Below are 22,179 nucleotides of genomic sequence, written 5' to 3'. Positions count from 1 at the left end.
ACATGCCTTTTCCCCTGGCTGTTCTTATGTAAAATGAAGTGATACAGTTGGTGAAAAAAAATAGAGCTTGATGATGTTTGAGCTTGAGAGGGAATATAACATGACAATGAAATAACTTAATGATATTGGTAAAATAGATAATGCAACCGATAAAAAATAATTATTCATGCTTGCCTTTACTGACTGTTTATATAAAAAGGTGACTGTGAAAATGTGTATCCAAACTAGCTGGCAATATGGCAGATGGGATTTAAAAGATAGAGGGAGCTTCAAGTCTTGTGACCTGAGTGTGTAGCTGGCTGCTCTTGGCTGACTGGCACAAACACATACACAATCACACGTTCACAGCCCCAAAGACATCAAAGAGTGCTAATGAATTCACAATGATTAGCACCACGATCTTTTCCCTACACACAAACACACACACACACACACACACACCACCACCAGCACTGCTGGAACTGTGGGCAAAAACAACAGTGTGTGTGTGTGTTTGTGTGTGTGTATTATCTCCATCTGTGAGACTCAAAACTGTGCATGAGCTCAGTGTTTAGAAAATAATTGGGATGTTTTTGTTTTCCTGTTTCATTTTCTCTGTCCTTAAAGGCTGTCAGCTGCCAGCCAGGAGGCTCAAACTGTGAAACTGCATTTACATTTATAAATGTGAGGAGAGAAGAGAGGAGAAGAGAAGAGAAGAGAAGAGAAGAGAAGAGAAGAGAAGAGAAGAGAAGAGAAGAGAAGAGAAGAGAAGAGAAGAGAAGAGAAGAGAAGAGAAGAGAAGAGAAGAGAAGAGAAGAGAAGAGAAGAGAAGAGAAGAGATTGATTACTTGATGTGTCTGAGCTCCATCAGGTAATGTGGCATCAGCATGGCAACACACCAGAAATGCACTGGCACACGGATATAATATGTCGTCTCTTCATTGTCTAAAATGTTTATTGTAGGCTATAAGATCAATGTTTCGATCACATACATCTTCGTCAGGATAATACGTTGTCTCCCCGCACAAAAGCAGATGACAGTTTTCCTGTTGTGTCTCTCACACGTGCAGTACATTTAGTCTGGCTGTCAAGGAATATTGCTCAAAACCCCAGACAAGACACAAACAGCCAGTTAAGTTCAAAGATCAACTGCTCCAAATTGCCCTGTTTCAGCTAAAGTATTTTGATGCTGCAAAAGCTAATTTCAGGGACAACAGCATTAGGCAAAGCTATTATGGATATGTCAGGAGGAGCCATTTTGCTTTGGCAATGATTGTGTAATGGAGAGGCAAGGCCAGACATGACAATTGGAAAAGACACAACAAAAGCAAGCCTCGACAAAATAATCTCTTGCTATTTATGGTGGTGGGGGTAAGGGGGGGTACATTTATGTTGAAGAAATGACTTGGAAATGAAGAAACTGTCAAAGTCTTTGGTAAACAGCTTAACTTCTCACAGTGTAAAAATGTTCAAAAATAACTATCACATTCATAAAACACACTATGAGTCAAATGGGATTAGGAGATTATGAGTGAGTAAGAACTGGAGTAATTACACATAATCCTTTGTATTCATAAAGAAAAAAATGCAGCTTTTTTGCACACTTATCTAGGGTAATCTGTCACGGGGTGAGAGGAAGTGAATAAATGACAGTCGTTAGCACATGCATAGACAACGATTAAGACAACTGTGTGACAAGTAGAAAGACTTGAACGCAGCAATGGTGGCAAAGGGTTAAGAGACAATGGAGAATAGAGAAGGATGTGGAGGAAAGTGTAGGGACTCAGCCATGCAAACTGAAACGATAGAAAGGTCAGTGAGGTTTGAGAGAGGTAACATTGATGTTAAGAGCATGTCTCGCTCCAGCTACAAGAAGGTGCACTTCAATGCAGAGTCCCATTTGTTTGGAATAGAGAACCAGAGGTGATGATGGTGGATGGATGGATGGATCGATGTGAGATAGTCAGAAAAAAAACACTTGTGCTTGTAGTCCCCACTGAGACAAAAAAAGGAGTTCACCACTTGTACTCAGCTACACTTGCAATATATTTTAAGATTTTGTTGACTACTCCATGGACTAGCCCACACCCAAACAGAAGGCAGAGTAGATAGTAGAAGTTAAAGAGTAGCTTGACCTTTTAACCCCCAACTAGCCTAATCAGTCTGGGAGCACTGTTTGTCTTTTCAAACTTTGTATCAATGACCAAAGGTTGAACAAACTTTTGTTTTCAGAGATCTTAAACTCAGCTAAAACTCTCTTATTCATTCATTTAAAACCCTTCACTTTGACAGTCAGGTTATATTTTGAAGGTAATTTATTCTAAGAATAATAAATGCAGCTGCCAAGACAGTTGACATAAATCTTACATGTATTTTCTGTTTCGGAGAATGCTTGGTTTTTTTTCTTGCTTTTTTACTTTTTCCTGTTTTCTTTTCTCTTGGATATTTTGTGGCTTTGGCCCCTTTGGGAATAGTGTTGTCAGCCACTACTCTGTCCATTTGAGCTCATTCGCCCTGCGTATTGGGCGTGAACCTGTCTGGCTGATCTGATATCAGCTGGCAGGGTCAGGATGGTGGATTGCCATTGTAGTACTGCTTTAGGCTATGAAACTGCCTGCTCTTATGAGATGAACTGTAACCATCAGGTCTGTCTGGGAGCTTGGTTACATCTCTCATGTCCCACTGCTTGTTAGGCACTTGAATTCTCGGTTATAATAATGAGATGTGCGAGTTGTGAATGCTTTGGATGAAATGAGAAAGTGTAGTAGCAGCAGCAGTGGTGATATCGGTGCTGTCGTTGGTGCTAGAAGCAGTGGTTGTTGTAGTAATAGTAATAGATAAGAAAACATATGTTTCTGTATATGTATGAGTCTCAGTGTGTGGAACCATGACATTGACACCAAAGGGAGACAGAAAGAGCAAGAGACAGTGACACACAGGGAGATGAAGAAAGAGAAAACAGGCAGACAGAGATATGTGTCCCAGATCAGTGGATGTACTGACTGGAGTGATGATGCTACTCCCCCTCCCCAAATCCTCCACCCACCTCCCTCCCCTGCTGAGCTCTGGCACTGATCAGAGGAATAAGCGTCATTCTGCATTGCAGCCACACACTGGGACTGGAGGAAAACACTGTCCCTGCACTCATCCAGCATAATCACGGTCACAAATGCAAGCGTGCGCGTACACACACACACGCAAACAATGCAGACCACAACACAACAAGTCACACATTCCAACTTCACACTTGTGCATAAAATACACACAAACACTGCGAGCATACAAAGCAGGAATGCCCCTCAGCGCACACACGCAAACTGGCATTATACCTTGGCACCAACAACAGTACATAATGCACCACCTCACTACAACGCTGGCAAAAACCAAGTTAAACTGGAGCAAAGTAAACTGAGGCTTTTTCAGTTTGCTAGTGGCTGCGGGGGGAAAAAGCCCAGGCCTCAGCTCTCCTCACACATGCGGATCAAGAGAGGCTGTAGCTAAGAGAGAACAAACAACAGCACAGACAAGACACCTTGCCTGCCTGCAGGAATAAGGGAATTAGCTGGGGACAGAGCACAGGAGGATTCTCAACTCATTATCACCAGTCTGACAACCTGAACATACATTATCGCTCACACACAAATCCAATTATATACTACTTGAAAGTATAGACTGATATCTACATGCAAATGAGTATAAGACTCCATATGAATGCAGGCACATCACATCATTAATTCAGCACATGTCCCTGATTTAGCACCTTTATGTCTCAAATGTTCCATCTTGAAATCATGCTATTGCACCTTAACACACACACGCTGACTCACTTGGTGCACCTGCGTATTCATGCAATTACCCAATCAGCCAATCATGAGGCAGCACAGCAATGCATGAAATCGTACAGATACAGATCAGATAATGTTCACATCAATCATCAAAGTAGCCAGACCAGGTGCAGCAAATCCTCAGGTGCCGCTACAAAGCACAGTTCTTCGTCTGATGTTTTTTTGGCAGCTTTTTGGTGCATTATAACCTCCCTCATGCTCATATTTACTATTTGTGAATGCATATGTCCAGTCACCCATTCACCAAAAAACATGGGGATGTCCAATGAGCGTGCCCACCCCCTGTGTTCATGCAAAACACTGGCTACAACAGCAGATGGTAGGGTCAGAATTTAATGTCAACAGCATGAATCCATGGACCCAACCTGCCTTGTTTTAACAGTCCAGGATGATGGCGCTGGTGTAATGGTGTGAGGATTGTTTTCTTGGCACACTAAGGGCCATTAATACCAATCACTCATCCTTTTATTGCCACAATCCAAACAAGTATTGTTTCTGAACATGTGCATCCCATTTACAGCCACAATTTACCGTCTTCTAATGGCTACTTCCAGCTTGATAATGCACCATTTCATCAACATGACAATGAGTTAAGTGAACCTCATCAGTCACTAGAGCTGAATACAGTAGAACACCTATAAGATGTAGTGTGTTAAGAGATTGGCTGCATAAATGTGCATCCACTAACATTTGTTTTCATTCTTACACAGTAATTAAAAAAATTACTTTGGGGGGCAGGTATCCTTTTCCAGGAAGTAACAGACATTGGTAAACGCATCACTGCAGCTGAATTATGTAATAATAAAGTACACCCAGAGAAAATTAAGATGTGCAGTAAATAACTGAGCAGTCCTTTCATTCACACACATACACACCTGTGCAGAAACAAACAGACAAAAACTTAAATAATGATGGAGTGATCAGGTTTTAACATACCTATCAGGCTAAGCCAACCCCTGCTGATACACAAAACAGATGGCACACTCATCTCTCTCAGGAAGGCAGCAGTGAAAAAGAGAGAAAAAAGAAGGACAGAGAGGATAGAGAGAGAAGGCGGGGTGTCCTTGGTGTTTACATCAAGTCGTGGATTAGCAGCATGGATTACTGTCACAAGATACCCTGTCTAGATCAGGGTTAGGAGGTCTAATCCACCACAGAGCTGTTGATATTACAAAGAAAGCCTTAGGATTGCACTGTCAACTGGGTACATATCGTATGAATGACAGAAAACTGACTGAGAGCCTCAGACATTATGTACGACAGATGTAGTAATCAAGTTTACATGTAATGTTTACAAGCATCAACACACTGCAAATAATTTATCATTTAAAATTATTAAATCAAGTTTTATAATCTGCACCTGCATTTTTTAAAGAGAAATTGTGTTTATACCAGACAGATTGTGCAGTTCACAGCAGATCATGAAGTGTCTTTGCTCTAGTTTGGTTCATGCAGCACTAATTAGTTACATGCAATCAGTGGATTTTAAATGAAGGCAGTGTATTCACTAAAGAGAGTGATGATATTAATGACTCCGCAAAATCAAATGGCAATGTTAAATGGCAAGCATTTCAAATTCCACTAATACCAACCTAGCATGGCAATAGCAGTATCATTAAGGTATGATTGAATGTTTTTGTTGATTTTTTTACAGTAACAGATGGGCTTTTGGCTTGGGCAGGTAAAAGGTGTGAGAGGGTGGATATTTGCACATTATACTCCCTTATTGTAGCACTGCATAAAAAGAAGAGGCTAGTGAGGGGGTAAAAGGGGCAAAATGCAGAAAAAGTATGTGTCCTGAAAAGATACTGTACGAAAGAAGCCGTGCCAAGTGTAGTGAACTGATCCAGTATAAGTGTGTCAAGCATAAACCCAATTTCTGTGTCACATTTTTTCTCACTTTCTTGCTAGCTAGCTGTCTATCTTTCTGTCTCCTAGAGTGAGTCAGAGCATTTCAAAGGAGGGGTCTAGGCAATGATCCAACTGGACAACCCCTCTGGATTTTAGAGAAATAGCTGACATCTGCCCATCCCCTCTCCTCGCTCAATCTCTTTCATTTTTTGCCACTCCCCCTCTTTTCCTCTTTCACATCTGAGACTTGCTAATCCTCCTTAGTAGAATAGGGTTCAAACACACTCATTTTTCTAAACACACACTCAGAGTCTGGCCCCTCCAGAATGTTTTCTGTACAGAAACAATCTCTGCATTGCATGTGGCTACAATATCACTAGTGGGGTTACTACTCTGCAACGAGAGTGGGGAATGACAAAGTCCTTGAGGGAGTACAGCACTCAAACAGTCCTTGGTACCAAAGTAAGGTCACTCAAACGCCACACACACACATTCTTGGCTCAGACTGGGCCTTTGTGTAGTGGGTGCCGATGCAGGCTGCAGATAGGAGTGTGTTAACATCAGTGCAGATCAAGGGGCTCTAATGTCATTAGGAGGACTGTTGAAGAGCCCACTGACCTGCCATCAGCGCTTCACTCTGATTGGGTTAGACTGTCTAACTTCCTGAATGGGAGGAGCCTCTGGGTTTGACACAGACCACTAGCAGTGGCTGGAGGGGGCCATTTACAGGGTGAACTTAATGATGCTCTGGATTCAATTATGATGACAGAGTCCTGAGAAAGAAGCACAAGCAACTCATCAGTGATCATCTGGGACTCTAATAAAACTAATGATGTTATTAAAATGATTATGATTAAAGAGCCTCATGCACGTGTATCAATTAACAGTGTAAGATGCAAGAACAAACCAATAAAAAAGAACATATACATACAAACGGTGATGACCACTGCTGCACATCTAAGCAATGCTATCGATAATTACTTTCTATTATGAAGTGTTTTCAAAAAGCTTCAAAAATTCACATGTTGATGAAAAGTGGAGCAGAGCTTTAATATTTCCCTTTAATATATATTTAACAAGCAGCACACACACATACATTTTGTGTTAACAAAGGAGATATCCTCTCAATCATTCTTCAAACTGCCCCCTAGTTATAGCCATGTTGTGCCATATAAGCTCATTTGGAATGAAAAGGCAGAGATATTTTGCTGTAATTACTATAAATGCAGCCAAGAATCCTTCTTAAATGGTGTTGCTAGGCACTGTCTGACAGCTGCTTTCATAGAACAAATTCAAAGCCTCTAGCTCCCTCTCCTTTTCCATCCCTCTTTCTCTCTCTCTCCCAATTCCCTTATTCCCTGAGCTAACGGGCAGACAGGAATGCAGGGCCGTGTAGACAAATCAGCTCTCGCTTCCATCAGCTGCCGTCTGGCACCATCTTAAGTCCCAACACGTCTTCCCTCTCTTTCTCCATCCATCCATCCATTCTTCTTTCCCTGTACCCTGTACCTCTTCTTCCTCCAGCTCTCCCTGAGCTCTTCTGTTCTTTCACAACAGTGAAATTTCTGCCCCCCCTCCCCTTTTTTTCATTTGCTTCCCTTGCCCTCTCTTTCAGTCACATCTCTGGTTTCCAGTATCCTTTTTTTCCTCTCGACACAGTAATTAATTATGAGTTATAGTTTGCTTGAAGCTGAAATGACTTTGGATGTTTTGCTGCAGTATGAAAAACACTGAAACATGACACATCACTGTAGTGTGTGTGTGTGTCTGTGTGTATGTCTGTTTTGGTTTGAGAGACAGAAATGACTTTGTTGTCAGTCACCTTCAAGGCAGGATTTTGCTGTGGTGCTGCAAAAGGCTCCTAAGTGAAGTGCTGGTGTCTATCTGTATAAGAGCCTGAGAGGCAGCGCTGCCAATATTACTGGCCATTCGTAGCTTATCATAGATACTATCATCACATTATGAAGGAACCTCAGCCAATTTATTTTTGGCTGGATGGACCAATGCTACATCTCCCAATGTCCGTGAGTGAGTGAGTGAGTGAGTGAGTGAGTGAGTGAGTGAGTGAGTGAGTGAGTGAGTGAGTGAGTGAGTGAGTGAGTGAGTGAGTGAGTGAGTGAGTGAGTGAGTGAGTGAGTGAGTGAGTGATGAAGTTAAACCACTGGTTGGGCAAGCTCTTGCTCATCCAGGAAGATCTGGCATGGATCATTTCTATTGGCTCATCATGCAGCTTCTCGACTTTTCTCAGCTTAATAGTGACTGTGGCCTTGACTTCAACTGCAGGAGGTAAGTGTTGAATAAAAGTGAATAAAAAGCAGGTTTGTATTAGGGTCTGGCCTATTTTCTGCAATTCCCTTGGTTTGGTCAAAGCGGTATGATAGCATGAGGCCTCATTTTGATCCACAACATTTGTCTTGTTAAAGTTGCTGCATTATGCAACACACCCAACTCACCACATCAATGAGGGCTGATTACATGTCTGAGCCCAGTGCCAGAAAACACACATCCAGCAGAGGTACACAGAGAGGACCAGTATAAATTGTATGGATTTTTCTGACTGACCCACCAATACAGGATTTCTCTCAGTGGCTAGTCCGACTATAAACAATCGATAGTGCAAACAACAATAAAACCAGTAACCACGTACAGTCCAGTCCAGCCATTTGCTATTTATACATGCACACACACAAATCATCTTCAGCCACCCTCCCCCCAAGCAAGTATTCACACACATACACAAACACAGTGTGACCTCTGAGGTTTTAAGCAGCATGCAGACAGGCTCACTGAATTGTGCTAAGACTTGATTTCCAGCAAAGGTGACATCCTTAAAGCTCTTCTTTCATATTACCTTTTCACTCTTCGTCTCCCCCCTTTTCCCTGCCTCTCTCGCTCAGCAATATCTAAGCATGTCAGTGCCACTGAAGCGGGTAATAAATCAGGAAAAGACTTCATTTTGCACACAGCACACTTTTTAGGGCCTCCAATCATAATAAAAAAAACATCTTAAGACTGTACAGTGAATGGGTGGTGTGAGATCTTCTGAAAACACGGATCAAGGATTGAGAGATTGTGTGGAAAAGGAGAAGATTGTGTGCATCATTGTAGAACCTAAAGCTGTCATAAGAGGGGAAATGCTGAACTGTAACTTTGTAGAGAAAAGTTTTGTTGAGGGACGCTATGCTTCACAAAAAAGAAGTAAAGTGGAGCACTATAAAAAGCTGGGCACTCTGGTGACAAGTTGCTCATTCATGTCATACTCATTTCTATTTAGGCGAATTTAAGGTAAAAGACAGGAAACACTCTGCAGTAGAGCACAGCCCATAGGCATAGTCCTTACAGCAGCAGCCCGGGTTCAAACTGACTTGCAGCCCTTTGCTGCGTGTCGCCTCCGTCTCTCTCTCCCCCATTTCCTGTCTTTCATGTATCATAATAAAAGCATGATAGGACAAGCATTAAAAGAGTTGTAGAACTGGAACACATGAGTAGAAACCAGCTATAATTAATGTTATTAATTTTCCCCTGCTACAATATGCCAAATTGTAGGGCAGGGAAACTGACAGATACTGTATACAAACCCTCCCTTACACAGCCACACACGCAAAACCTGAAGGTTTAGGGGGTTGTACAAGAGTTGGAGAGCTGTGATCCAGGTTGAGACAAGCCCAGAGTGCACTGCTGCCTTTGGGGACAGCATAACCGTAACATGTGAACACCCTCAGATTTAGACCATTGGCACGTGGAAATAGAAACATGAAAAACAAATGCGTATGGATTGTATTCAAATGTGGCCACACAGACAGAACAAAGGCACCCACAGAACTGTCACATACTCACAACATCAGCTTCACAGTCTAGCACAACAGATCTCTGTTGTCTAACCAACCACTGACAACTCACATTCACAATATCTCTGGACAGCTGTACACAATGCCAGTGACATGACTTCACTTCAAAATAATCTCCTTTGAAATACTTGATGTAACTTTTTCCACCCTTTCAATTTGCCATATTTGAACTGATTATTGTACTGTTATGAGTCACACTTGGTAGTTACCAAATACCCCACACTGGCCAATTGCATCCAGTAAAACTTCAGCATTTACTCCACAAATAATGAGACATTGATGATATTGTTAGATTGGTGTTTACTTCATAATAGTTACAGCTTCTGTGGTGCCAGACAGAAAAAAACGAACATCATCACCACATGCCAAAATAAGTGCTTCTGAAGTCACCCTTGGCTAAATCAGGTTTTCTGGCTGAGTCGCTGTAAACAGGATCAGACCTGCCCCAGTTAAGATGTTTTGTCTCGACAAATGAAGCTAGTGATCACCGAGCACTGACCACACAGCCAGTTACACGGTTTCTTTTTATTCATTCTGGATATCTCTCCAATTGTGTCTCTTTCTTCGTCTTCTCTTATTCCAGTGACCTGTCTATATCCTCCGCTTTCCCCGTCTTCTTCACTTGCTGTTGCTGAACAGAGCTAAGGCAGACTTGACCTCTGAGATTAACTTCTTACACATGAAAGCTTGATAATTTAGAAGGCTTTGTAGTGATTATAATAAAATGTTAAACTGCTGCATTTTCTCTGATCCCTAGCTCTGTTTCTACAACGTGGTTTTTTTCCTTTCAGGTGTCTGTGAGGTACTCTCCAAGGTGTGCAGATGTGTGTAGTATACAGTATGAGGTGTTTATGTTTGTTAGTGTGTGTTAGCAACTGTGTGGTGATGGCGTGTGTGCATGTATGTTGTGCTGAGCTCAGTACAAAGGACAGGGAATAGACTATTGGACAAAAACAGTCATGTTAATCCATCCTATTTTATCCCATTCCATCACTCACACACACAAACACACACACACACACACACACAAGACAAGAGTACCATGCACATCTGTGAGCCTCATCAGTGCAGTGGTTGATTTGGTTTGCTCAAAGCGCATGGATTACAGCTTTCCCTTATAATCCATAGTGGTGATGAAGAGTCTTAAAGATCTCAGCTCCTGGTTTACTACACACAGCTGGAATGAGGTCAGTCAACAGGCTTGTTGTGCCCTTTTAAACTGCTATTTTCTTTGTTTCTAAAGTCTACAATTAATTGCCAACTAAACCAGTCTCTGCTGAACCAAGAAGAGACAGTAATTCTTCATCAATCAAAATGAAGATCCATTTACTGAAGTTAACCAAATGGTGCATATTATTCATCCTCGATTGTCTTCTTGATCAGTGAGCAGGCTGGTCAAAATAACAAGGACACTCATCAAAAACAATGCCGACCAACAAAAGCACAAAAAAGCACTGCAGGGTTAAATAAACACACGATCATCTGACAGTGTCACTTGGAAACACAGTGGTGGGTTTTACTGGTGTATATGGGTGTGTGTTCACACACCCAGTAGATCCAGCCACTACGTTCAGTCACACTGTCAGTCTAGCAGAGACATTGATGCATGATGTCATACACAACACAAGCATGTGTCATCTCTCATCGACTTCTAACTCAGCCTTGCTCTTAAGCTTATGACTGCCTCAATTAGAAAGAAAAATATGACCTCGCTTCCAACTCCTCTTTTAGAAGTATATACTTTGTCATCCTGTTCATATGCCCATACAGTGTAAATTGCCATGTTAGCCATGTGGGATAGATACTAGTGAAGACAGAATGTCCACACCTGCAGAGACTTGCAGCCCTGCGGTAATGATCTCAGAAAACTGAAAAATGAGCAAGTTGACATGAGGTGTCAAAAGCAGCCTCCCAGCAGCTGAGATGTCCCATTTTAAAACATATTCAGCAAATGGTGCTATGTTATAACTACTGTCTAGTAGAGAGCAGGGAGACAGACAGAGATAGAGAAGAAGGAACAGCTGGCATGATAAATAACAAGACATAGAGAAATGGATGTGTCATTTCACCAAAAGGTCAAAGTAAAAAAGATAAAGTCAAGAGTCAGTGATTTGACAGAGTGCTGAGAGAGTAAAATAACACTACAGTAATTATCAAATGAAATGTTTCTGATTAAATGTGAAAAATGCAAAAACTGTGATATTTAGATACATCCAAATCTATTGCAATAATGTCTGAACACAGATGTGCGCACACACACACACACACACACACACACACACACACAAAAAAGGTTTAGTCAGTTTAGTTAGGAAAGAATGTTAAAAAAAAAAAAAAAAAGAAGGACTAATGCCCATGCTGGCATCATGCCAGAATAAATTGCCAATAATTATCAACAATTACAGCACAGAGACTCATTTGGGCCTGTTATGTTATAACTGTGTTAATATTTAAAAGTTCCGTTAGACAAGGCAGTAGTGGAGACTTGTCACTCATTCATGTCATGTCACTCATTTCCATTGAGGCCAATTTATAGTAAAAAGGTACAAAACATTCTGCAGCTTACACAATAAAAAATAAGATTAATGCACAGACTAAAAACTGCCTATATATGAACTCTATATTTCTCCTGCACCTCTTTGCTCAGAGCTCAAATCTTGCTGAATCAAAGAGTGTACACTGGCAGGTCAGTGTCCAATACAGTACATAAATACAGAAACAAACCTGAAAACCATGTTGCAACGCTCAAAGGATTATTGCCTGTTTCCCAAACCTTCTCTTAAAAAAAATATGTTACGTGTATTGCAACAGAGCACTAGAGTTTTCTGCTCTTCCACTGCTGGAAGTTTTCGGTTTGTACTTTGTTTGATCCAGTTTTCAGCAGCCAGTGTACTTTCATGTCCACATGTTTGTGGTCTCTGGTCCTGGATTCCCCTTGACTGAGCAGTCAATAAACACTGCAGCCAGTTTGGATGCATGGCTGCACTAACAACAGTTAACTTTTCAAAACAAAAGTAGTTTAAAAGTACAACTGTGCACAAGTGGCCCCTCAGTCACACAGGAAGAAATACTGCAGCAAAGAGAGATGGCAAGTGGTTAATTAGCATGCATGTATATATGAGGTGTGTCTGAGAATATGAGAATGCTCTCTTGTATTTCTGATGACTTTCTACAGACTCATTATTGAAAGCCATCATTACAATTTGAAGAGTATACTTAATTGGAAATTTGATTAAAAAGAATCACAGAACTGACAGTTTGACATCAAGTAATGAGCTCAGAGTTTCCATGAAAACCTCTTTAAATATCAGCGCGCGTGTGTGTGTTACAAACTGAAAGCTGAGTAAACTGAGTTCATGTAGGTTTACTACATGCATTTTCACAGCCCCTCCCTCCCCACAGTTTGTCTCCCCCTTAAACTTTCCCTCTCCCTTCAACTCTAGCCCTCAAAAGCCTATGGCATAAACACATCAGACAAGCTTTCGAGCCAGCCGTCATTCACAGCGGCAAGTGAGAGGATGCAAATTGTTATCCAGCGTTTTACCCCTTTCCCTTCCTCTCCTCCTCCCCCTGCTTTCGTCTCTTCATAGTTGGTCATAGCCGTTTTTATACTTTGATTTTCTGCAAGCTTTACCTCATCGCATTGCTTTCCCCAGAGAAATGCAGAAAAACCTTTTACACACACTAACTTAAACATGGAGAGACAGACAAACTCACACGCTCACACACAGACAAACATGCCACATAACTATCTGGTTGCCAGATTTGCCGGTGGGCCCGGAACAACCCAATCAAAGCTCAGCTGAAGGAGTGCTGTGACAATGCAGAACGGATGGACACAAAGAGAGGGGAGTGTGGAGGGAAGGATGAAATCTCTCTCCGAACTCTTGCTTTCTCTCCACTCACATTTGTAGACTAGACTCAGACGGAAAAAGAGAGAGAGGGTGTCCTCCTTTTTGAGATCCAACACAGGGAAAAGTCAGAGGGAGGATGCTTGATGCAACACAACAAAGTGGCCCACCTCTCCTCTTCTAGTCTGTCATCTGGGGATCGGAGTAGTGCTGATGTTTCCAGCAACTCCCAGTGCTCTGTGTGGGAGGTGGCAGAATGTGCATTCAATACTGGAAAGCTTAGATATAAAACAGCCAAAGACTGACCATATATATACACTAGACGATATCTATTGCTGCAAAATTATATTTGAAGACCAGATAACTCCACCCTCAGCTATACTTCCCCTGTTTCCCCTGCTGCATTATTGCTGAAATGATTGATTGATGATTGAATGGTTGATCAACATCAAATTAGAAGGAAACTATTTTTAACATCGGTTGAATAAATCATTTATCATGCAAAAATGCACTTGCTTGTTTCAGCTATTTAAATGTAAAGATTGAGGCATTTACTGGTTTTCTATGCGAGTGTGCATATAGAAACACTCAGTGACTGTTTCAAATCAGGCAGACTTGCTGTGTGGGAGAGCATACCAATAGAAATCAAGCTTAGAGTGTCAACAAGTATCAGTTCTCCTCTTCCCACTGCAGATAAAACTTAATGGTGGATCTACTGAGGCCAGTTATTGTCATATGAAAGGTCAAAAGTCCATCATAGTATCAACCCATTATGTCGCTTCAAAGCCTCCAGCTACTTTTTCCAAGTGAAACACAGCAGTGAGAACAATTTCTGTGGAGGGGTTCTCAGTTGACAAATCATGTTGCCATAGGAACACAGTTAGTTGCGTAGGTGGCAGGTAAGGATGCTGTGTGTCACTATAGTGGAAAGATTTAATAGGTCCCCCCGATGCCGAGAGCGAGCATGCAGCGAGGCTTCAGCGCACAGTTTATCTGATTCTCAAACCTAACTATCATCACATCGGGGGAGGAGGTGGGAGAGGAGGAGGATACAAATCAAACATACGTGTCAGACTTGAGAGATGATATCATGATGTGTGAGTAAAACACACACACACACACACACTGCAGATTAGCCAGGTTGATGATTCACCAGGTACATGGCAGAAATTTCACATTCGGGTCCAGTCACCCCCTTTCCCAGAAAGTTTAATCACACCAATCAAAAATCAATACCCATCAGCGATGAAAGTCAGGGACTAAACCGGAATAACAAACAAAGCATGTTTTATTCCAGGAGAGCAACAAACTTCTCCCAACCACTTGGCAAGAGTTGGGCTCTGGCTAAGAGTCGGGCCCTGGCTAAGAGTCAGTCACTGCATTCACACAGACACAAGCCATTCCAAATCCCATCAACAGAAGAAAAAAAGTACTCAAGAAAGGCAAAATCCCAAACTCAAAAGGGAGTAGCACACAGAGAGAAGAATAACACGAAAACCCTGTGTAAGTCTTGTTAAATCTCTCTGTAACATCCCCAACATTATGCTGCTAGACTATGATATATCCTGAGGGGAGGGGGCAGACAGGAGAAGGTGGGATGATGGAGGCAGGGTATTACAGTAAAGCTGATCCTCCCCCTACCCCACCGCCTTCTGGCTACAGCGCGGTAGGGGTCCTCCCTCAGCCCGCTGTTTCACAATTACTGTAGTAACACTGCATACTGATGCCCCCTGACACCACTGACACTAGGAGCAGACAGGAAGTCAGAGACAGGAGACAACAGAGACCGACGCAGAGAGTGTGGGGGTGAAAACGGTGGCAAGGCATATCATTATCCTTAACTCCCCTGGTCGTCCACACAGTGGATCCCCCCCTGTGAGGAAAGAATATTACACTGTAAGAATATAGTAATCAAACCCAGCATTTACATTCTCAGTGTATTTTACCACAAGTGCTGTTTACATTTGTCAATCATAGCAGCACTGCGCTTGAGTGTACCAAGTACTCAACCAACTATTTTAAATAACAGTAATAATGCAGTCATTTCACATGGCAGTTTTTAATACTGGTCACAGTCTATTTTCACAGCTTGCAGACAGCCAAATAAAAGCCTTGTGTATGCTTCTACTAAAACCTTTTCAAGTGATATTAATGACGTCACCTTCTAAAGAGAGGTGATGCTGTGGGTGTTTACTAGCAAAAAGAAGTCACTGGCCTCTGCAAGGTAAACTCAGATCCTCTTTTCAAGCTGAGACAAGTTCAGCTTTTTTTGAAATACATGCACACATCAACTTGACCCCTGAGCTCCAACAACCGATAAGGTTGAAGGAGAACTGGAACCAGGGTGGAGTGTCAAGAGCATCCACATACAACTGTCAATAAACTAAGATTATCCTCTACCCTCACATGTCAAAAGCACTGCTGCTCAAGAAGCTGGCACGTGGGCTCACACTCAATAATAATAATAATAATGAAGTACAACACATAAGGAGTGGACACTTTTAGCAGGGTCGATTCCTGCAGCCTCACTTAAACAAACCCTCGCTATTGAAAAATGAAGTAATGTGAAAAAAAGCCCCACCGTTCTAAGTGTCTGCCTGCATGCAGCAAGGGATGAATTAGGTTACACGATAAATATTGAGAGCTCTGGGGTATTGTCTGATATGGATTAATAAAATGTGTGTGCACGCATGCATACATACTTCAGCATGCATGCCCATGCTTCTTCGCGACAGGCAGGATGAAAACAGAATTAAGGGCCTAATCCTTGCGTGGACTTAAGGCGTCGGCCCTGGGAGCAAATGAGAGCGAGTGAGAGGGGGGAAAAATGCCCTAAGACTGTCTGCAATTTTCTCATCATTTCATGCATCTGAAACAAAACTAATTTACTGCTTGTCATGCTCGGCTTGGCACACACAAACATAAGAGCCAATGTGCCACAGCGTGTCATCTGCTGCTGCATCAAAGAGAGCTGTTTATATATCAGACTCACGGCTCCATATGAATCAGAGAGACCTGGGAGAAACGTTTAACATGGTCTTATCAAAAGGAGCAGTCTGGCAAACCCACTGATACATTGGTGCCTTTCCACATCTCCCTGATTGCTATCTAAGACAGCAACATCCCATGTCTTCTTCTCACTTTATATTCTGCCTCATACTGTAGGTCGTCCCAATGTCACAACAGTCGGGATTTCGTTTTCTTTCTTCTTTTTTTGCCCAACCTCACATACAAACACATACACAGATAAAGTTATGTGCTTGGCATAAAGATATGGGAGGAGAGAGCTGGAGGCAGAAACAGTCAGGGAGAGAAGGACTGAGAAAAAAGATGAAAGGAAAGCATGAGAGAAGGCTGGAGGGAGAAAATAAAAGTGGTGCAACCGTAATATACTAGCATGTACATGTACTGGGTCCCATTATAAGAGCATGTGACGGCTTAATAGGACTCTAGCTGCCAACATGAAAAAAGTTCTGAAAAGCAGGATATTTGCTCACACACACACACTGTAGGCTATATGACGCTACAGTATGTGTCTTCTCTGTCACACATATGCTGAGTAAACTGTTCAGAGGAGAACAAAGGTTCTCATTAAATTCGATGCTGTGACGCTTATTGATTTCTCCCCACAGAATTTACGACGCCTATTGTTTGGAGATCCTCACTTCAGATCTTTGCTGTCACCGCGGTGGCAAACATCAATATGCAGCTCTATGGTGCATTACCAAAGGGTTAATTACATACTTGTAAGCAATTATTCTCTTAATGTAGCATAGAATCCTCCCCCCCAAAGTGGAATTTAGATGAAAACCATCAAGCCCTCAGTCAGCGATACCATCTTTCTAATGAAGTGTCAACTAAAACATAATAGACTTTGAATCTTCCATCGCACACCAAGTTTGAATCTTAATGCGAGTCAAGTTCACATAGACAATATAACAAGGGCAGTGGGTCTATGCAGTCAGGTCTAAGACAAGAATAATTTAATGACTATAATTCCGAATTTAGTTATACTATAAATTGTTAAAGTGCTCATCTTTTAATCACTTTCCAGCCAAACCAACACACTCCCTCTACATTTAACTGTGGCAGCTAAAACAGAAAAAAGAAAGTAGAGGCACTCTGAAAAATTATACATTCAATTTTATATTATCCCTAAAGCCATTGTTAAAAAATGTGTCTGACTGTCCTAAAATACAGGAGACAGATTATAGTCGGAAGAGCAGTCGGTGACATGGAAATGCAATTTGCAATCTTCTCTGTGGTGTTTGGTGGCATGAGAGAGGAGGGGGGTCTAATTGGACACTGGTCTGTGGCTGGTAGTCCTGTCACAGCCCAGAGGGGTGTGTGTGTGTGTGTGTGTGTGTGTGTGTGTGTGTGTGTGTGTGTCAGAAAGAGAGAGAGAGAGCGTGTGAGTGTGAAGAGAAAGAGAGGGAGACATCAAGTGGGAAAGAGAGCAACAGAAAGAGAGAATGAGAACAAACAGAGAGCTCCATTCAGGTCCAACCCACAGACGCATCATTCAGTCTGACATGACGATACGTCTCTGTGACCAGAGTATTCATATAGGGCCTCGCCAGGCCAGTCACAGATGCATCATTCACACCCACACACAGACACACAAACACACTTCCGCCAGAGTCTTTCCTACACTGCTACCAAGCATTTATATCACCACAGAGAATCTTTCTAAGATTGCCCATTCATTTTCATTCACAGTTTCCCCCGTGACATAAGCACATTGCTGAGACTACTTTCTATGGGGCCAGCTCTTGTAAGTGCACCGCCCCCAAAATGCAATGAATGTCTTTACTGCCAAGGTTGGAGTGAGAGTTTATCCATTAGCAAGCCATAATATTGACAAGGCCATGCTCTCCTGGTCCAAACTCCAGCCTTGTAGCCGTAACATTGGCCAACAGACAGGGGGTAGTATGTCAATGTGAGGTGCTTACAGGCCGATAAAGGCTGCTGTTCCAATTCCTATAGGCAGGCCTTGATGGACAGCACACAGAGAGAGGGAGGGAGGACGGGAGGGAGAGAGAGAGAATGAGTAGTGCCAAGGGCTCTTACAGCGTTTAAGAGTTTAGGACTGAGCTGGAATTTGGTGACACGACAAGGAGGCAGGACACAGATGAGATAGGATTATCAAACTGCTCAAGGACTAAATGTTTTTTCCTTTGAGACCTTGACAGCGGCAAAAGACACACGCACAAATAGACATGCACACAAATCTGAACATTCAGGAATGAGCTGACACGCACATTAACACTGATAAACAGGCACTAACGCCCAGCCTTGCCTGCCAGCCACAGTCACACACTGACACAGAGAAGCAGAGGAACTTCAGCCTGCAGTAGAGACACTCTGCCCAGTGGGCAAGCTACTTTCCTCTGCCTCACCGTCACAGGCAGTTTAACGACAACTAATGGACCACACACATCAGCTGCCAGCATCTAATGTTTTTTTGTTAAGGTTGTTTTCAGCTGCCCATTAAAGAATCATTAGACTTTATACCATCCATGGATAAAGTCTATGTTTTCCCCTAGCAGTAACACAACTAATACGCAAATGCTATAAAACATCACCCATGGAATGATCATTTTATCATTTTGAAAGTAAATATTTAATTATTATAAACGTAGCTTCTGATTAATTATTCAACCATTAACACCTAATGTAATTGCGCCATTGAAACAAAATCAAAATTGTGAACCAAAGCCCGGTCTATGGGATTACTTCATCCACTGCAGCAGCCTGTGAAGCCACACTGCCCCTCATGGATTTTCCAGCATACAGCCTTGTCCCTGCAGCCACACTCTTTTGAGTGTGCTCTAAACAAGTATGTAAGCCTGTTGGTGGGATCATTAAAGGCACAGCTAAGAAAGTCTAATTGTTGTGCTTATGAGAGATTCGACCAGTGCTGTACTTTAGTACAAGTAACATTAAACAGGGACTGGAGAGGCAACAGTGAATTGATGCATTGAGTCAGAAGTGCAGGTGGAGAGAGGGAGGGAGAAACTGAGGGCCAGAGGGGCTCAGAGTAGTCACTGTGACTGCTGTAGGGATCTGCATTTTGCATAGGCTGGAGCAGCTGCTTTCTGTGTATGAGGTGCAAGAGAGGGTGGGAGCGAGGGAAAGTGAGAAAGGGAGGGAGGGAGTGATGGAGCAGCAGAGAGACGAGGGAGACAAAGTGCATGAGCCACATTTGGAGTCAAAGACCTACATCAGACTACATGGCTGATTCTAAAGCAGAGCGACAGAGCGAGTCTGTACTGTTATGCTCCTTGCTTTAATGTATACAAATAAGCTCAAGCTCAAACATGCCCTCCCATTCAAATTTAGATGACTCTGATGCCGGGAAATGACCCACAGCTACGCTGAGCCATAGGGGATGTTTAACCTTATGCTCAACTTGAATGATGAAAGACAAAATGTGCCAGACACTGTTCGGCTTCTTAAACTTCACATGCTGTAGAAAAATTGCTCATCATTGCGTCTCTTGGCTTACTCTGTGGGGCATGACTCTATAGGTGCCACAATATCAACATCCAACTATACCTCTTACTCATCTCATTAAATGTAGGCTAAGTCACTCAAAAAAGTAAAAAAAATAAATAAATAAAATCTAGGTTTGTGTCAGTACTTTACTCAGTTATCTTGAAAACATTCACAGATTGCCACAGTTGGATGTGTAACTTACTCAACAGAGACAGTTTTGAATGATATTATACAATAAAAAAAAATCTATTCAGGTGCTGCTTTAGTACAATATTAACACTGAGATAATCTTTTCCTATAATCTGTAAAAGGAACTTGGCTACTTAAACCTTCAATCACCCATCATGTAACCCTAAGGGGATATTATAGTAATACCATAGGTAATGAATTCTATGGGTTTAGATTAAACTCCCTCGCCTGCTGCATACCACAGAGACTAAGCCTCAGTGCAGATATTGAAATGTTTTCTGTTAACATGAGTATTCCTAAAGTCAAGCCCCTTTCTCCAGGCGCTCTGCCTGAGCCACGCCGGTCAAGTTCAAAAGCCCTGAGAAGAGACTGACACAGCCCGGTGAGCCTGGAAGCCACACGAGGAGAAATGTGATTCTGTATAGGCTACCACAACGTGAGTTTTCCACGAATTACGAGACAGCAGATAGGTTACAGCTACTGTTGAAATAATAGATAACCGTGTGGCTAAAAATACTGTCACTGGCAACAAGGAGAGGTTCAAAGTCAGAAATTCAAATCTTTGGGATTCCGCAACTCTGAATCCTTGATATTGCAAAGTAACCGCTTGGTAAAGTCCTGCACAGTCCCATGCTCGGTGTCATTTCAGACTACATAAAAAAATTCCCTCCAAAGTGCATCCCTAAAGATAGTGGAAATGCTCCAAAACGGCGTGGATTTAACAACTTTCTGATCTAGACGCGTCGCGTTAATCGCCGTAACTCAATATTTTCCCACTAACCTTATTCATCTTAACACATCGCGGGAATTGCAGTTGCTACGCACCCCGGCAAAGCCATGTGTAGCAAAGAATATCAAATAGTTTTGACCATTTCCACGTTTCAGAGCTGAGCCAGGATTTGAAATCCCAGCTGCAGTTCATGTGTCTACACGCCACTAAATGCTAGACCTGGGCACTGGGTTTATCCCCGAAGACGCTGCAATCAATCCGACGCGGAACCCTAAACAAATCTTTTCTGTTCTTAACCTTTTGAGTTAACACTGCAAGAAGCACATTGTGGGCATGCATCCATTTCGGTGCACGGAGAGTATGAATTATGTGAGGCGCCTAACAGAGAGAATCCAGTCAATATATGGTCCCAAGTTGAGAGAAATAGCAGGTCATTAAATTTTTCTGCAATTCTCCTCGGGGCTAGTTATACGATCCAGATGGACAGGTCCGGAATGAAACCCGCCCCACTGCCAGAGTGCGCAGAGCGGGCATGGCGCAGCCGGAACAGGTGCAGCATGCCGCCTCGAATCACCTGGCTGGTGCAGTGGCAGCCTCACACCCAAAACCCAGGCTATAATGGCACCAAACACACTAAAACAGCATTGACAGTGGGAACTAACGCCGTGGCAACCCTCTTTCCTTACCTGTAATCTATGCAGATATCACTTCACAGCCGCATCGACACTGCGGATAAGAGGCACGTCCAGAGCAATCCCCAACTCCTTTTACTCCCCCCAAAAAATGAGAAACGCTTAAAATTATATCCTGATCAAACGACTTGTCCACTTTAAATCCCCGGTAGGTTTGTAGTTAGAAGGCGATTCCTGCACGGGCAAAAGAAATAGCAGCAGACTTCCAGCAGCATTCCCCGATCAGCAGGACTCTACTACGCCGCTCTGAGTGATCTGAGACCCGGGAGCTGCACCTCCCATCCCTCGGCGAGGACGCACTTGGTATGCCGTTGGAAAAGCCGCTGCGCCGTACGGGATACCGCAGGAGGCTGTGCTTGTGTGCGTGTCTGTGCGTGTAAGTGTGTGTGTGCGTGTAGAGAGAGCGTGTGTGTATAGATGTGACTCAGTGCGGTGCTCCTGCTCAACTGAGGTGCTGAGGGTGCTGCAGCGGAGTGCGAAAGAGAGAGGGAGGGACGGAGAGAGGGAGCAGGAGAGAGAGAGAAGGGGGGAGAGGGAGAAGTGCGCTGCCTCGGAGTTTGCAGCTTCGCAGCGGATCTTCAGGCTCGGGAGGGACTGAGTGGATGGCGCTTTGCCCGTTGCAAAAGACGACTGTTTTCACCAAGGATCCTGACTCACCCGCAGTAACATCTCGGATTTGGAAGGGGCTGCGCTTGA

The 22,179-nt window shown here is 42.8% G+C and overlaps 1 protein-coding gene across 1 annotated transcript in view; it reads right to left on the bottom strand.

The window, feature by feature from the left end:
* plxna4 (plexin A4) overlaps positions 1 to 21,936 on the bottom strand; it is a 229,461-nt gene extending 207,525 nt beyond the window's left edge. The window contains exon 1 of the mRNA XM_085769926.1: positions 21,478 to 21,936. The gene's annotated coding sequence lies outside the window, so the exon portion shown is untranslated. The remainder of the gene's footprint in view (positions 1 to 21,477) is intronic.
* Positions 21,937 to 22,179: the final 243 nt, after the last annotated feature.

This window comes from Trachurus japonicus, chromosome 23 (assembly GCF_045865225.1).
Source record: "Trachurus japonicus isolate A0001 chromosome 23, Traja_1.0".
NCBI classification, from domain to species: Eukaryota; Metazoa; Chordata; class Actinopteri; order Carangiformes; family Carangidae; genus Trachurus; species Trachurus japonicus.
The sequence above is the reverse complement of the archived record's forward strand: the minus strand, read 5'-3'. Positions and strand labels throughout refer to the sequence as shown.